Source organism: Martes martes (assembly GCF_963455335.1).
Source record: "Martes martes genome assembly, contig: scaffold_266, whole genome shotgun sequence".
In the NCBI taxonomy this organism is placed as follows: domain Eukaryota; kingdom Metazoa; phylum Chordata; class Mammalia; order Carnivora; family Mustelidae; genus Martes; species Martes martes.
The window spans coordinates 55,839-74,409 of record NW_027666587.1 but is presented as its reverse complement, the minus strand read 5'-3'; the positions used below and the strand labels follow the sequence as shown (position 1 = coordinate 74,409).

At 40.1% G+C, this 18,571-nt stretch overlaps 1 pseudogene across 1 annotated transcript; it reads left to right on the top strand.

The window, feature by feature from the left end:
* Positions 1-1,259: 1,259 nt before the first annotated feature.
* On the top strand, positions 1,260-16,956 carry LOC308337910 (patched domain-containing protein 3-like; annotated as a pseudogene). Its single transcript has 4 exons — positions 1,260-2,399; positions 3,344-3,465; positions 12,230-12,375; positions 15,453-16,956. The product of its transcript is annotated as a patched domain-containing protein 3-like (transcript).
* Positions 16,957-18,571: the final 1,615 nt, after the last annotated feature.

The window sequence follows — 18,571 nt, the reverse complement described above, 5'->3', positions numbered from 1 at the left end:
CTTCACGGTGGCTGATTTATGAGCAATTGTAGAAGTTTAGGGTTGTGTTTTGAGAATGAAAAAAAAAAAACCACGCTGATGTTGTGCTAAAGAACTACCATAAAGATGGGCAGTAAAAGGCCCTAGTTTTGCACATTACAGAGTACTTGTGAACACCCTCCCTCTAACATTTCATCCTCAATGTTTAGGACAAGAACTGAGCCATTCTTGCCATAATATAGATATGGTTTAACAAATGGAATTCCCAAATCAGTTCCCCCATTTTTTTAATGTGATACAGATGCCATTAGATTTATACCACACCAATGATAAACTCAAGATATAGCTATAACTAGGACTTGCAACAAGCAGACGAAGAAGAGGAACCCTCCTCCCATTTACTGTAACTTTTAGAACAGAAAACGGGGGCCACCTTGTAGTTATTAAGGTCACCCTTAAACAATGACTTTCTGGAAAGCCAACTTAATATCTCCTATTTCTTTCTCCTTTTAAATACTGTTAAAGATATCTTCCTTAACGTCTTGGACTTGACATTCTTACAATCTGGAGATTTCATTAAAACGCGGTATCTCCGCACATAAAAACACAACCACGATGACTGCTAAGTGACTGCCAACCACGGAAAACATGGCGAGCAGTTTTCCTAATTCGAGGACCCGCTCACCACCTGCCTGCCTTCTAGTCACCTGCACGTTAAAAGGTAGGTGAGGACTTTCTTAAAAATGGTGCCATGAACACAGGGGTCCCTCCGTCCTGGGAACTGTGGAACAGACCAAAGATAAACACTCATTTTTCCTTCTACATACTGCTTTCTAACTTTTTACGAGGAGAATGTTTATGTTCGGTCTGATGAAAATAATAAATTAAGTGTACCAGGCTCACCCTACCCAAGAACGGTGTTCCTGGATGATCCCAGAAAGGCTAGAACGTGTGTGTGCGCGCGCGCGCGCCAAATTCCCCCCAAAGATGTAAGCCTCGTAGAACAGGCACGCATCTTCCCTTTAAGAAGTGCTTCTGTATTAACTCGACTCCGGAGGGCACGGGCACGCCACACGCAGATTTGGGGCCAGTCGGGCCGTGGGTCAAAACACGTGCTCCCCACCGAAGCCGCAGGCTCGGGCGCGAGCGGCCGGAGTCAAACAGACTCCCCGTCGAACTTCTCCAGGAAACCGTCGGGTGCGGTGGAGGGGGGCGCGCCGGCCGGTGGCCGCTGTCCCACCTGCCGCCCGGAGTGAGAACGTTGCCTTTCCTTCCCGGAAATGGGCCTCAGTCCCTCCAAGGTTGCGCCAGGGGCCGGGCCCCAGTCCGCAGCCCAGAAGCCGGAGCGGGAGCCGGGGCCGCCGCGGCAGCCGCAGCGGGAGGCGAGTCGGAAAGCCGAGGCCCGGCCCTGGCCGGACTCCGGGAGGCCGTCGGAGGGGGAGGCGCGCCCGCGGGCACAGCCGCTCCCCGCCTCCAAGCCCGAGTCAGAGCGGCCCTGGCAGTCACGTCAAGGACGGGAACCCAAGCTTAACCGGGCTTCCGGGCAGCGCACGCAGTCCCTTGGGGCGTCGCACTCCCAGTCGGGGTCAGCGAGGGGGCGTTCGGGCCTGCCGGCGTCAGGGTCACGCTCAAGGTCACGGTCGGGAAACCAGCCATGGGAGAGACCCCGCTGCCACACCGACTGCCTGGAGGCGCCCCTCTCCCGCGCCTTCGGAAGGCTGGGGTGGGTGGTGGGCTCGCACCCCTGGGTCTTCCTGCTGGCGCCCATTGCGCTGACGGCCGTTCTGGGCACTGGCTTGATTTACTTACCCAAGGATGAAGAGGAAAACCTGGAGGAGCAGTACACCCCCATCGGGAGCCCGGCCAAGGCTGAGCGGCGCTTTGTGCAGGGACATTTCACCGCCAACGACTCCTACCACTTCTCCATCTCCAGGAAGAGCACTGACGTCCATTTCGCTTGCATTCTGGCGGTCTCCAACACCACCTCCCTGCTGGAACAAGAAATCCTGGAAGAAATCAGTCAACTGGACGCTGTGATACAGGATCTGTATGTGACCAAGGAAAACGGAACCCAGACGCGCTACGATCAGGTGTGCGCTAAGAACGAGGATTTCTGCGTTCCCTCCAACCCGCTCCTGGCTGTCTGGCAGAGGAACAAAAACCTCGACCTGGGAAACGTCACCTTCCCAATCTTCAACCCAACAGGCCAGCCCATCTACCTGGCCGGGACCCTTGGAGGAACATTTTTAGGCAAGAGGATGGGGAAGAACCAGTTACTCGTGAGGGCCAAGGCCATGCGGCTACTGTACTTCCTGAAGACTGAGGATGGCGAGGTCAACGAGCTTAGCAAGATGTGGCTGATCCATTTCCTGAACCAATTTAGCAACATCGAAAAGAGTCTGGCCTTGAAGAAGATCCAGGTACCTGGTGGCTGGGCCTTAGAGGGAGGCCGGGAGAAGGTGGGAGGAATAAGGGCACTTTTCCAAGGATTGTAACGGTAGCGCTGCCCAATTATTTGATGGAGTCCTTGCCTTGACGCTGGGAGTGCTCTACTCTATTTGGTACTTAATCCAATGTCCTTAATCTCACACATCAAAGGATGCCACAAATCTTAAATCCTTAGTAATGTTGATGGAAAACACAAATTCTACATCCTCAAGGTAGGTCTGTTCCATACAGACATTGCTCATCAGGTTTCCTAGTCAAATGTCTTTGAAATTCCTACTTTTAGTTAAAGTCTTTGCTGTTTGGGGAAGCTCCCTAAAACTTGTTTGGAGTTCACTGAAATTAAAAAAAAAAAAAAAAAAAAAAAACCAACGACAACAAAAAACCCTTCAAGCAGAATTCATGGTGTTTATGAAAAAAGAACTAGCTTAGCATTTTCTGCGTAAGTTCTAGCACAGTGCCAGGCACATGCTAACCATTCGGTAATGTTGGGCCAGCAAGCCCTTTAATACTTGTGAATAAGCCCGGTAAAGTGAGACAGCTCCTGGAAAAAGCCTTTGAATACCAGATCTTTCTGAAATATCAATGCACTTAAAATAGTAAAAGTCAACAACCTAATGAAATTTAGAAAAAGTGACACTTTTCTGTGGCTATTAATGACTTCACGGTCTTATACAGAACTCAGATTTTGTATATTCAGGAGTTTTAAACTTTGGGTTTTTGCAAGAGACTTTGGAAACCATGCCATAGAGTTGTGGGAAGAAGCAAATCTATGTTGTCTTCTTTATTCTAAAGTCATAGTCCACAAATTTTAACATGTCGTTTCAATGAATAAGCTGTAGTGTTTCAGTAGTTTTTGTCGCTTACACACAAATATTGGAATGAAAAGTTATTTACTTGGGTATATTTTCTGTGGCAGGTGGTCTACTTTACATCACTTTCCAGACAACTAGAATTTCAAGCCACTTCTATGACAGTGATCCCTTTGTTTCACTTGGCATACCTTCTAATCATATTATTCGCAATCATATCATGCTACAGGTAAAACAGTTTTATTAGTTGCTTAACTCTTTTAAAAAATAGTTGTGTGTGGTGAAATACATATAAAAGATATAAAATATGTCATTTCAATCATTTTTCAATGTGCAATTCAGTGGTATTAATTAGATTCACACTGTTGTACAACCATCACAACTATCTGTTTCTGAACATTTTTTATCACCCCAAACAGAATTTGTATAAGTCTCAGCTGGTAACCCACCATGGCCTCCCCACATCCCAATCCCTGTTAACTTCTTTTTTTTTTTTTTTTAAGATTTTATTTATTTGACAGAGACAGTAAGAGAGGAATCACAAGCAGGGGGAGTAAGAGAGGGAGAAGCAGGCTTCCCCCTCAAACAAGGAGCCCCACGCAGGGCAATCCCAGGACTCTGGGATCGTGACCTGAGCCAAAGGCAGATGCTTAACCGACTGAGCCACCCACATACAACCTTCCCCTGCCCCCCAGTTAATCTTTATCTACTTCCTATTTCTATGAATTTGCCTATTCTAGAGATTTCATCTAAGTGAAATCATACAATATTTGTTCTTTTGTGACTGGTTTATTTCACTTACTATAATGTTTTCAAGGTTCAACTATGATGCAGCATGTATCAAAACTTCATTCCTTTTCCTGACTAATGTTTCATCATATATAAACAGTGCTGTTTATTCACTTATCTGTTGTTGGGCACTTGAAATGTTTCCACCTTTTGGCTATTGTGAATAATGCTGCAGTGAACACGGGTATACAAATATTTGTCTGAGCTCCTGTTTTCAATTGTTTTCAGTATATACCTAGCAGTTGAATTGGCAAGTTATGTAGTTCTGTGTTTAGCTCTTTCAAGAAGTGCCAAACCACTTGCCACAGAGGCTACCCCATTTTACATCCTACCAGCAGTGTTTAAGGGTTCTAATTTCCACACATCCTCACCAACATTGATGACAGCCATCTTAGTAGTGGCAAAGTGTGGTTTAATTTACATTTCCCTAATTATGAATGATGTTAAGTATCTTCATGTGCTTATTGGCCATTTGCCTGTCTTCTTTGGAGAGATATCTATGCAAGTCCTTTGCCCATTTTTTTCCATTGGGTTGTTTGTCTTTTTGTTGTTGAGTTCTGTTGTTAATGAGTACTTTGTGTATTTTGGATAGTAAACCCTTATCAGATTTGTAGGGACATCTGGGTGGCTCAGTTGGTTGAACGTCGAGCTCTTGGTTTCAGCTCAGGTCATGATCTCAGGGTTGTGAGATCAAGCCCTGAGTCGGGCTCGGTGCTGGGCATGGAGCCCACTTAAGATTTTCTCTCTCTCTCTCTCTCTCTGCCCCTCTCCCCTGCTCATGTTCTTGCTCGATTGCTCTCTCTTTCTTTCTCAAAAAAAGATATATGATTTATGAATATTTCCTCCCACTCTGTCCTACGGTCTCTTCACTTTCTTGATAATGTCTTTAATGCACAAAAGCTTTTAATTTTAAAGAAACCCAATTTATCTTTTACCATTTTTCTTTTGCTACTTATGCTTTTGGTGTTACATCTAGGAATCTGTTGACAAGTCCAAGGTCATGTACCTTTGCCCTGTTTCTTTCTAAGAATTGAAAACCTTCTATGGTTTTAGCTCTTATATTTAAGTTGTTGATGGGGTGAATGGGGTGAATAGAGGTCTAACTTCATTCTTGCACATATGGAAACCTAGTTCTCCAAGTACCATGTGATGAAGAGACTGTTCTTTCCCAGTTGACTGGATTTGGCATCCTTGTCAAAAATCAATTGGCTGTAGAGGGGCACCTGGGTGGCTCAGTGGATTAAGGCCTCTGCCTTTGGCTCAGGTCATGATCCCAGGGTCCTGGGGTCGAGCCCCACATCGGGCTCTCTGCTCGGCGGGGAGCCTGCTTCCCCCTCTCTCTCTGTCTGCCTCTCTGCCTACTTGTGATCTCTGTCCATCAAATAAATAAATTTAAAAAAATCAATTGGCTGTAGATATATGGGTTTATTTCTGTGGACTCTCAATTCTATTCCATTAGCCTACATGTCTGTGGTATGCCAGCAACACACTGTTTTAATTGCTATAGCTTTGTTGTGAGTTTTGAAATCTGGAAATCTCAGTCCTCCAATTCTTTTCTTCTTTTTCATGATTATTTTGGGTATCCAGGGATTCTTGCAATTCCATATGAATTTGAGGGTTGACTTTTCCATTTCTTAAAAGAAAAAGGCAATTGGCATTTTGTAATAAGTATTTATAATAATAATAATAATAAGTATTTATATTTATATATATTTATATTTATATTTATTTATATAAATAAATTTATTTGTAAATTTAAATAAATAATTTAAATAAATAAATTAAATAAATCTGTAATAAATAAATTTATTTATATAAATAAATTTATTTATTAATAAAGTTTGTAATAAATAAATTTTGTAATAAAGATGTTGAATTTATAGGAAAAAAAAAAGCCTGCTTCTCCCTCTCCCTCTGCCTGCCACTCCCCCTGCTTGTGCTCCCTCTCTCTCTCTCTAACAAATAAATAAATAAAATCTTAAAAAGAAAAAGAAATTGTGGACAGTTTTGTTTGATTTGGTGTATTTTTTTACCTTACATATTTGCCAATTATGACCATTTGGAGGCAGATATGCTGATAGAACTAAACAACAAGTCCTTATTTCTAAGTTTGAACTAGTACTTTTAACTATATAAAAATATCTTTAATTTAATTGACTTAGATATCTTCATTGTTCTGATGTGGGCTTTATCTTGTTAAGCACTTAAAAATTGTTATCTAGGCCTTAGGGTTAATTTAGTCTCTTGTGATCACAAAGCTAAAATGTGAAAAATATCGACAAATAAAAGAATTTAGGTGTAGAAAGTACACTACAGGTTATATCATTCCAGTGATTCTCACAGCGGAGTCACAGAGACAACTGTTAAGCCCACGTATTCTGAGGCCTTGCTCTATTGAATCAAGTCTCTGGGGCTTCAGTTTGAAAATCTTATTTCAAAAACTTGTCTACTTGATTCTCATTTGTAGGTTGGTTTGGGAACAAATGATATAATTCAACCTCTAGATTTTAAGGTAGAGGAAAATGAGGCCCCAGTAGGCAAAGGGAGTCAATTAACTACAATGGGTACCTCTTTAGAGTCAATAAACTACCTCACAACTTTGTTATTCTGGAAAGAAAGACCACAATGCCCTAGAAAATGAACAAACCAAAATACTAAACAGCAAGTGTAGGAGGGAGGGAGGGAGCAAGTGAGAGAGGCAGAATGTGGAGAGGGGAAAAGACAAAATTCTGTCTTTTTCAAGTCAGTAGAGTTAAAAAAAAATGTTAAACTAGTGTGGAATCTACAAGGTACCAACAACTGGTTTGATAAAACTTGTCTACTAGATAGTTGGTTCTGAAGATACAAGTTCATATCAATTCTTGCTTATCTTTACAAATGACTATGGACAGTAATACAGAAAATAAATCCTGTACCAAAGGCAATTAGAAAATGATTTATATTTATGTGTCTTTGAAGACTTTATGTGTTTGTAACCAACATACTGAACACATAGGACTCATGAGGTATAAACATACAGCAACTTTATTTTTGTCTCCCTTTGTTCTCTTTAAGTTTTGTAGGTAGAGCAGTTCTTCCTCTGCCCCATGAAAACTCAGGCAGGCCCTGTGACTTTTGTGGTCATTCTTAGGTAAGACAAAATCCTCCAGTCTGAATTAAAATGTCCATGTCCATGTAATAGACAAAACAAAATCATGTAATAAAAAAAAAAAGCAAAAAATAACTAGATTTGAAGCTAAGGTTCCCCCCAACCCCCACGCCGCCAGCACTCTTAGGCAGAGTGTGCTGCCTGGGACAGTCCTTAATGGGGAAAAAAGGGACTCACCAGTCCTCTTGTAGCACTTTTCTTCCTACTTCTCATCTTGCTAAGTTGGCTCCTGGTTGGAGCATGCCCAAGGAGAAGAGGAAAAGGAGCAGGAAAATACTTAAAGTAAAGATGTTGCCATGATGGTTCAATTCATGCCTTTTCTGGTATCAAAAATAAAACCCATTCTCCTGTGAGAGTGTTTCTAAGTTTCTTAGACACCTCCCACTCCTCTCTCTCTGTTATCACAGAGAATCTCTTATCTCTGTTCTGGGCCGGGCCTCCTAGACAGTCCCTAAAACATTGGCCGTCCTGCTCGTCTCAGATCCTTACACAGGAAGGCTACTCCTTGCATACCTGCATTTGCCTCACACAGAAGCCTTGCTCGAACACATTTTAGGGTTCAATATTCATTGTCTTATAGTGAAGTCATAAGAACAATAGTAAGACTTTTCCAACTTTATGCTCTAACCTGAACCTCCTTCTACAGCACAGTAGTGGTATGTTGAGCTTCCAGATTATTTCAAACTTGTCTAACATTTTGGAAAGGTCAAAACTCACCCCAAATATTCAATCAGTTTCTGAAACAATCTGGGGAAAATCTTTCCCTTCTCAAATACACTGGAAATTATTGTTTACTCATGGGAGACATGATTACCTTTCAAGGGAGATAAGGATCTCTCACCAAACATACAGAGTGTTTTCTAAGGACAGTAATTTCTAGTTCAGCCCTTCTCTGCTAAGTGAATTAAAACTTCAGAGGATGGGCCATCTTGCTGTCAGCGATGCCCAAATCGGCCTGAGCACTGGAATCATATGAGGAAAGATTCAGACGTTGAGACCCTGCAGCTTCCCCACAAACCTGTCGCGTCAGGACCTGCAGAGCTAGGTCCCAGGAGATCCGAAGTTCTAAGACTCTCCGAGGTCATTCTGATAAACTGCTTAAAACCGAATCCTTCTAGGGCACTGGAATATCTGCACATGTATCCACCAAACTCCTACAGTGTTCACGTTCAAATTTTTTCCTCCCTGGTCTATTGAACATTAAAATAAAGGACATTGAGGGGCCCCTGGGTGGCTCAGTGGGTTAAAGCCTCTGCCTTCGGCTCGGGTCATGATCTCAGGGTCCTGGGATCAAGCCCCACATCGGGCTCTCTGCTCAGCGGGGAACCTGCTTCCTCCTTTCTATCTGCCTGCCTCTCTGCCTGCTTGTGATCTCCATCTGTCAAATAAATAAATAAAATCTTTAAAAAAATAATAAAAATAAAATAAAGGTCATTGAGAGAAAGTCAACTCAGCAATTAAAATCATATCTCCCACCCTCTGGAAAATTTATACCAAAAAATCCGGAAACTTGAAAGAGGGAATGGAAATAAATGTGTCATATGTAACTTTTATCCTCCTTAATCTTTCTGATTTCAGAGTTCATCTTTGTTACCTTCTTCTTTTAAACTGCCATAAGCCAGTATTGTTTTTTTAAATTATTTTTAAATTTTTTTTATTAACATATAATGTATTATTAGCACCAGGGGTACAGGTCTGTGAATCGACAGGTTTACACCCTTAACAGCACTCACCATAGCACATACCCTCCCCAATGTCCATAAACCCACCACCTTCTCCCTACCCCCTTCCCCCCGGCAACCCTCAGTTTGTTTTGTGAGATTAAGAGTCTCTTATGGTTTGTCTCCCTCCCAATCCCATCTTGTTTCATTTATTTCTTTCCTACCCGCCAAGTCCCCCACGTTGCCTCTCAGCTTCCTCATATCAGGGAGATCATATGATCATTGTCTTTCTCTGATTGACTTATTTCGCTCAGCAATAATACCTTCTAGTTCCATCCATGTCATCGCAAATGCCAAGATTTCATTTCTTTTGATGACTGCATAGTATTCCATTGTATATACATACACACATTTTCTTTATCCATTCATCTGTGGATGGACATCTAGGTTCTTTCCATCGTTTGGCTATTGTGGACATTGCTGCTATAAACATTTGGGTGCCTGTGCCCCTTCGGATCACTACATTTGTATCTTTAGGGTAAATATCCAGTAGTGCAATTACTGGATTGTAAGGTAGCTCTATTTTCAAGTTTTTGAGGAACCTCCACGCTGTTTTCCAGAGTAGCTGCACCAGCTTGCATTGCCACCAACAGTGTAGGAGGGTTCCCCTTTCTCCGCATCCTCACCAGCATCTGTCATTTCCTGACTTGCTAATTTTAGCCATTCTAACTGGTGTGAGGTGGTATCTCATTGTGGTTTTGGTTTGTATTTCCCTGATGCCGAGTGATGTGGAGCACTTTTTCATGAGTCTATTGGCCATCTGGATATCTTCTTTGCAGAAATGTCTGTTCATGTCCTCTGCCCATTTCTTGAATGGATTATTTGTTCTTTGGGTGTTGAGTTTGCTAAGCTCTTTATAGATTTTGGATACTAGCCCTTTATCTGATATGTCGTTTGCAAATATCTCCTCGCATTCTGTCAGTTGTCTTTTGGTTTTGTTAACTGTTTCCTTTGCTGTGAAAAAGCTTTTGATCTTGATGAAGTCCCAATAGTTCATTTTTGCCGTTGCTTCCGTTGCCTTTGGCGATGTTCCTAGGAACAAGTTGCTGCGGCTGAGGTCGAAGAGGTTGCTGCCTGTGTTCTCCTCAAGGATTTTGATGGATTCCTTTCTCACATTGAGGTCCTTCATCCATTTTGAGTCTATTTTCATGTGTGGTGTAAGGAAATGGTCCAATTTCATTTTTCTGCATGTGGCTGTCCAATTTTCCCAACACCATTTGTTGAAGAGGCTGTCTTTTTTCCATTGGACATTCTTTCCTGCTTTGTTGAAGATTAGTTGACCATAGAGTTGAGGGTCTATTTCTGGGCTCTCTATTCTGTTCCATTGATCTATATGTCTGTTTTTGTGTCAGTACCATACTGTCTTGATGATAACAGCTTTGTAATAGAGCTTGAAGTCTGAAATTGTGATGCCACTAACTCTGGCTTTCTTTTTCAACATTCCCCAATAGGGATTGCATTAAACGTGTCGATTGCTTTAGACATTTTCACAATATTTGCTCTTCCAATCCATGAACATGAAACATTTTTCCATTTCTTTGTTCCTTCCTCAATTTCTTTCATGAGTACTTTATAGTTTTCTGAGTATAGATTCTTTGCCTCTTTGATTAGGTTTATTCCTAGGTATCTTATTGTTTGGGGTGCAATTATAAATGGGATCGACTCCTTAATTTCTCTTTCTTCTGTTTTGTTGCTGATGTATAGAAATGCAACTGATTTCTGTGCATCAATTTTGTATCCTGACACTTTACTAAATTCCTGTACAAGTTCTAGCAGATTTGGAGTGGAGTCTTTTGGGTTTTCCACATAAAGTATTATATCATCTGCAAAGAGTGATAGTTTGACTTCTTCTTTGCTGATTTGGATGCCTTTAATTTCTTCTTTTTGTCTGATTGCTAAGGCTAGGACTTCCAGTACTATGTTCAATAGCAGTGGTGATAGTGGACAGCTCTGCCATGTTCCTGACCTTAGCAGAAAAGTTCTCAGTTTTTCTCCGTTGAGAATGATATTTGCTGCAGGTTTTTCATAGATAAGCCAGTATTGTTTTAAGAAAGTATTCATTATAGTCAAATTTTAGTCTAACAAAGCAACTTATTTTTGCTCTGGAATTTTGTCTGTGTGGTTGATTTAGGGCCCTGAATTTAACTCCTAGAACTGGTGGGTTGACAGAAAGTGAGCTACAACCATGGTGCAGAACATTTTTTTCATAATAAGAAAGTTTAGCTATTTTACTGTTACAACAGTAAAAGGTCTTTAGTCATGTTGTTACTGTATTAGAATCAATGCTTCCGTTTCCATAGTTGACTCTTAGGTTTCAATCCAAACTTAGTTTGTCTCTCCTACTAAAAATGTCTAGAGATGAGTATCAGTCATTTGTTTTGAAGCACTTAACAAACAATGTGAAATATAAATTTTAAAATTTTTAAATGTAATGTGGTGGGCACCTGGCAGGCTCAGTCAGTTAAGTATCTGCCTTCAGCTCAGGTCATGATCCCAGGGTCCTGGGATCAAGTCCCGCATCAGGTTCCCTGCTCAGCAGGGAGCCTGCTTCTCCCTCTGCCTGCCACTCCCCCTGCTTGTGCGCTCTCTCTCTCTGAAAAATAAACAGATAATCTTTTAAAAAAGTATAATGTTGTGGCTGTTGGGTAGGTAAAGTACTGAACCCATACTTTAAAATGCTGTCTATATATTCCCACTTCTGGGAAATGGGCCCAGGCTGTGTTATTCTAAATGGACTACATTTCCAATTCTTTTGCAATTAGTAGCAACTTTTCTAGAGCCCGCTTCAGCAGTAGATGAAAATCCTGAAAACGTCTTAGGAGGAGTCTTTCTACATTTTGCTAACCAAAATACATATTGAACTGGCTCTGAAATACATGAGCTATTTAGGCTTGCATCTATGGTGAGCTGGAGTCAAGGGTTGGGTGAAAAGAACACTGGATATGGATATTTACTCTGCTAAGGCTTGCCCTCCCTTTGCTGTGGTAGTCCATTTATACTCTTTGAAGAGCAGAGTGGAATTAACCATCAGGAGTGTTTTAGTATAACTCTGTGGTTCTCGACTACAATCAGTGGAGTAGTAGCTTGCTTACCTGCAGAAGAATCGCCTAGAAAGTTTTGTAAAAGCTCAGATAGCTTTTCTGTTCCCTCTCTCCTTTTTCCCACTTGGTCTGGGATAGTGCCTGGGAATTAAAGGTCTCCACTAGACTAGTACGGGAATTATTGCCCAAGAGCCTTCTGAACAGGTGTCCAAGTAAAAAATGTTACAAACTGATGGAATTTCAGTATAGAACCTACCACCACAAATCCCATGATTTTTCCTTCCAAATTTACAGGTGTGACCGCGTACGTAACAAAATGTGGACTGCAGCCTTTGGGGTGATTTCTGCTGCCTTGGCAGTGGTGAGCGGCTTTGGCCTGATGTTGTACATGGGGGTGCCATTTGTGATCCTAGTTGCAAATTCACCGTTTCTTATTCTGGGTGAGTAAAACAAAACAGGAGGTTACATGTTGTATATGTGAGGGTGTGGGGTAGATAAGGGAGGGAGTTTAGGTTAGATTAAGCAAAATAATTATATCTGGGTGGTTCTATAGATCAAAATGAGGTGACAGGAAAAAAGAAAATAAAATTGAATTGTGTGTCTTTAGAGGGAGAAAATCTAGCACCCCAAATGGAAAAACACAGACAAGGGACATGAACAGATGGGTCACACCCAAATCTAAAATATGAATCACTGGAAATAATAAGAAAAAAAATTGACCTCTCAATTAACCAAGGGATACAAATTAAAACAAAAATGGACACCTTGTTTTCATATCAGATTAATGAATATCGGCAAGATTGAAGGAAGGTTGTATGGAAATGAACACTCATCCTGCTAGCGGAAAACTGTAACCTGGTACACCCTTTTTTGAGTCCAGTTTTGCAAATCAAAAGACTTAAAAATTAAACAGGGAATGTCTTTGACTTACTGATTCCACTTCCTAGGAATTTGTCCTAATAATTGGACAAGTGCTCAAAAAGTAAAAGCATGTTCACTTTGGCATTATTTAGAACAGGAAGGTTTTGAAAACCATTTAATTCCCTATCAGCATGGGATTGGGCAACTCAAATGTAGCATATTAAAATTGTGAATCATATTCAATCCTTAGAAAGAGGTAGATTTATAAGGTATATAAGGTAGACAAAAGATATATAACCACTACCAGAAAAATGCTTGTTATGAAACAGGGTGTTCAAAACAGAAAGATATAGTTGTATTGGTGTATTTGTATAGAGCAAATTCTGGATGGATATATGTAAAAATGAAGGGTGGAATTACAGCTGTTTAAATTTTTTCTCCATATTTTCCTATACTTTCAGAATTTATTTTATAGGGGAGCCTGTGTGGCTCAGTGGGTTAAAGCCTCTGCCTTCGGCTCAGGTCATGGTCCCAGGGTCCTGGGATCGAGCCCCGCGTCGGGCTCTCTGCTCCGTGGAGAGCCTGCTTTCTCCTTTCTCTCTGCCTGCCTCTCTGCCTACTTGTGATCTCTGTCTCTCGGATAAATGAATAAAATCTTTAAAAAAATTTATTTTATAATAAGCATGAGAAAACAAAGGTGTTTCTCCTTGAGAAAATAAGGAGCTTGGAAGAGGTAGTATTTGGTTTCCCAGGGGAGACAGTGGATGAACTGTATGCTGGATGTCAGGGCATCTCTTCCTAGTACACAGCCATACTTAGTCACTCACCCCCCCCCCCACAGCCATTAATAACAAGGTTAAGGTGTATCTAATTGATTTCATGTAAACCAGGATTGTATAGTTTGTGTATTCACAGGAGTGTGAATGGCTCTGTGTGTGTGTGTGATTTAAACAACTCAAGAAATGTGCGAGGACAATTTCTGAATAAGGTTCTATAAATAATAAAACTAGTTTTTAGGGCGCCTGGGTGGCTCAGTGGGTTAAGCCTCTGCCTTCAACTTGGGTCATGATCTCAGAGTTCTGGGATCGAGTCCCGCATCAGGCTCTCTGCTCGGCAGAGAGCCTGCTTCCTCCTCTCTCTCTGCCTACTTGTGATCTCTCTCTGTCAAATAAATAAAATCTTTAAAAAATAAAAAAATTTAAAAAAATAAAACTAGTTTTTAAATACCTTGTAAATATCAATGAATTCATTCTTGGTCCTTAGTACTTCTGATTCTTCCCTTTTGTCCCACTGAGTACAACTGAAATCCTCAAGGCCGCTAGCCATGGGATGTCAGGATGCATTTGTGACATTCTGTGTAGCCTTATGTTAATTTAGATCCTTCGGCCTGCTTGATCATAACCAGAGAACATCTGATTAGAGACAAAGTTGCAATTCCTAGTACCCTCCTGTAGAGAAGATACCCCCAAATTGAAGTGGAGAACAGCATTTTATTCTACCTTGTGTATTTCCTTGTTTATTTCATTAAGTTTGTATCAATATACATGGGTGAAAGTAGTGTCAACTCTAGCAGAAATCTTGAGGCAGGTGAAACTTATCTGCAAATGCTCTTGCTGTCCTCACTATCCCCATTCTTCTTTCTAGTCCTCCTTTCCAAGTTTTCAGTGGTGATTTCAAAGTCCTCAAATGTTCTGTCCTCTCTATTCCAAACCCATCATGAAACATCCTTATAGAAAAGGATTACCTAGTAGATATTAATATGCAAGGGATTCTTTTTTTAAAAGATTTTCTTTATTTATTTGACAGAGAGAGATCACAAGTAGGCAGAGAGAGAGAGGAAGGGAAGCGGGCTCCCTGCTGGGCAGACAGCCCAATTAGGGTCTCGATCCCAGGACCCTGGGGTCATGACCTGAGCCGAAGGCAGAGGCTTTAACCCACTGAGCCACCCAGGCACCCCTATGCAAGGGATTCTTGAGATTTACTTTGGTGCACATGTCTGATCTCAAGAGTACTTGCATTTTAATAATAATGCCTTAACCTGGGAAAGTAAGTTTAAGTGATAACATTCTGGGTATCAAAAACAGGCTAGGAGGAAAATGGTGTGTGTGTGTGTGTGTGTGTGTGTGTGTGTACTATGCGGTGCCTCTCAAATCCTACCACATTGATACTTAGATGCTAACTGTAGAACAGATAAGTCCAGCTTATATTTTAAGCAACAGAATGTTGGCTCAGTGTGTCTGTACATTTGTGTAAAATGGTTTATGAGGGAAAATGGTCTCTCAGATAATCCAGTGGAATCAAAGATAACATTGCTAATCCTGCTTCAGCTAACATCCACAACAGGTTTCCTGACTCATCGTTAAAACACCCTGCACGAAGACTAGGAGCAGAGTATCGGGTCTATCCTATGCTATGTACAAATAACAGGAGGGCATACAAAGCCCAGAGTTGTTACAGAGGAAGGGGCGAATTCTGGTGTGGCTTCAGAGGCAAGCAAAGGAGGCAACAGAGAACATAGTATCAAAGCACAGATTGGGCGAGATAAATCAGACCTTAAGAGATGGACAAAGAAGATGGTTTGAGTTTATGCATTTAATTTTTAATGGATATTAATATGTATGAAGATGGCTTCTTCTTCTTTTTTTTTTTTTAACAGGTGTCGGGGTTGATGATATGTTCATAATGATTTCTGCCTGGCAGAAGACCAGCCTCATGGATAACATAAAACAGCGTCTGTCCAGTGTCTATTCCAAAGTGGCAGTGTCGATTACAATTACCACCATCACCAACGTCCTGGCCTTCTATACAGGGATTATGACCTCTTTCAGGTCCGTACAGTACTTTTGCATCTATACAGGAACAACCCTGCTCTTTTGTTATTTCTATAACATCAACTGTTTTGGGGCATTTATGGCCCTGGATGGTAAAAGAGAAAGAGTCTGTCTACGCTGGTTGAAAAAGCCAGAAAATCCTGACCAAAAATGTTCCTCATTAAAAAGATCCTGCTGTCTCCCATGTGATTCTCTCCCGGACGAAGAAGAAACCGATGTCCATCCAATGAATGTGTTCTTTCGAGACTATTTTGGCCCTTTTCTCACAAGAACCGAGTCCAAATTTTTTGTAGTGCTTGTATACATTTTGTACATCATAAGTAGCATCTATGGGTGTTTCCAAGTGCAGGAAGGTTTAGACCTTCGAAATTTGGCAAGTGACGATTCCTACATCACACCATATTTTAATGTAGAAGAAGAATATTTTTCAGATTATGGTCCCAGAGTTATGGTTATTGTTACAGAAACCTATAACTACTGGGATGAAGGTGTTAGGCCAAAACTGGAAATATGTCTGTCAAATTTGGAAAACAGTGACTATGTAGATAAAAGTCTTACAGAGTTTTGGTTACGAGAGTATGTGCAATATATGGAAAAGAGCCAGCAAGATTTAAGTGATAAGCATACTTTTATGAATAATTTGCCCAATTTTTTAACACATTTTCCACTTTTTATGTATGATATTAACATTTCATCATCACATGAAATCATTTCTTCCCGGGGCTTTATTCAGACCGTGGGTGTTTCTCTTCAATCAATAAGAAGACGATGTTATCCCAGTTACGAAGCAAAGCTGAAAAGTGCGAAATTCCCCTGATGGTGTATAACCAGGCATTCATATATTTTGATCAGTATACTGCAATATTAGAAAATACTGTTAGAAATGTCATTGTTGCATCAACCGCTATGTTCATTGTTTCCTTATTGTTAATTCCTCACCCACTGTGTTCCTTGTGGGTAACTTTTGCTATTGCTTCTGTGATTGTGGGAGTAACGGGTTTCATGGGATTCTGGAATGTCAATCTTGATTCCATATCCATGATTAATCTTGTCATTTGTATAGGGTTTTCTTTCGATTTTTCTGCACACATTTCTTATGCATTTGTTTCCAGTTCTAAGCCCTCAGTAAACCAAAAAACAATTGAGGCATTGTATCTGCTAGGCTATCCAGTGTTACAAAGTGCACTTTCAACAGTAATAGGGGTGTGTGTTTTATCTGCAGCTAAAGCATACATCTTCAGGACATTTTTTAAGATTATGTTTCTTGTTATGGTATTTGGGGCTGCTCAAGGCCTAATTTTTATTCCGGTATTCTTAACCTTTTTTTGAAGGTTTGTTTGAATATCTGCTAACAAATCAAAGACCAATTTTAGAATTCCTGATTGCCAGAATCCAATCTGATAAAAATGCACTATCAGAAATAGTCAATAAACTTAAAACAAAGGCATGTTTCCTTGGCTTGGAAATCCCATTTAAAGATGTTATTTAAAATATCCTGAGAAAAATTAATTAGTCTTACATTAAAGTATCTTTACTAAATTAGGAAGTGTTGTCATCTTTATTATAGTCTATACACTCAAGCATAAGGTATGACTTTCCAATTATTTTTTCCTTTTGTTTCATTGTTAGAAGTTTATGCCTGGAATTCAAATATTTTATAATTATAATATAAATGGAATATTATTTTCATTGTACTTCCTCTATCATTATTATGTAAAAGTACAACTTATTATTTATTCTCCCAGTCTGGTGCTTTGTATGCATTTTCTTAATGGTATATTTTGATAAACTGAAATTTTTAAAGTTTTGAAATCCATTTTATCATTTTTTTAATGACTAATGCTTTCTGTGTCCTAAGAAGTCTTTGTCTATTCCAAGATGACAGAAAAATCCACCTATGATATCTTCTCAAAGCTCATAGTTTTAATTTTACATTGAGGTCTGTGATCCATAAATCTTTTGTTGAGAAGTGTGGATAGAAGTTCATTATCTTCCCATAATAGTTATCATCCAGTTTTCCAGCATCATTAGTAAAAAGACTGTATTTTCAGCGTAGGATTAAGTTGGCACCTCTGTCAAAGAATCAGCTGACAATTTATGTGTGGCTCTATTTCTGTGCATTGATCTGTTTGTCTATCCTAAAGCCAATACCACAGTGCCTTGATTATTGGACCTTTCTATTAAATCGTCAAATTAGGTTGTATAATGTGTCCAACATTTTTTTTCTTTTCTAAATTATTTTGGCTATTCTTGGTTCTTAGCATTTAGATACTAATTTTAGAATCACTTGTCAATTTATCAGAAAGCTTTCTGGGTTTGTGACTCAGTTATAGTGAATCTATACTTTAATTTGGGGAAAATAGGTATCTTAGCCATTTGGAATCTTCTAACCTATGAACATGGTTTATCTCTCCATTTATTTGTGTCTTCTTTAATTTTCCTCAGGACTACCTTATAGATTTAGGTAGATTTACTTCCAAGTAAATTTTCATCTTTATGGCTTGTAAGTAAATTTAAATTCCTTTTCCATTTTGTTTTTGCTACTATATAAAAATACAATTGATTTAGGTATACCTAAGTTATATTGTGTAACCTTGTTAGGTTCATTTATTAGTTCTTGTCGATCCTTGTAGTTTCTTTAGCAGTTTTTATCTGTGCAATTATGTAAAGGACACATAAAGGCATTTTATTTCTTCCCATATAATCTTTCTCTCTTACTTGACTTATTGTACTGGCTTAAAACATCCCGTAAAATGTGGGAAAACACACTAAAGGCAGACCTCATTGCCATGTTCCCAACTCTGAAATGTTCAATATTTCATCACTAAATATGATTACCTGGAGGTATGTCATAGCTGTTTCTATCAGATTGGGGAAGTTCCCTTTTCCTTCTAGTGTGCTGAGAGGTTTTACCATGGATGTGTATTGAATTCTGTCAAATAAT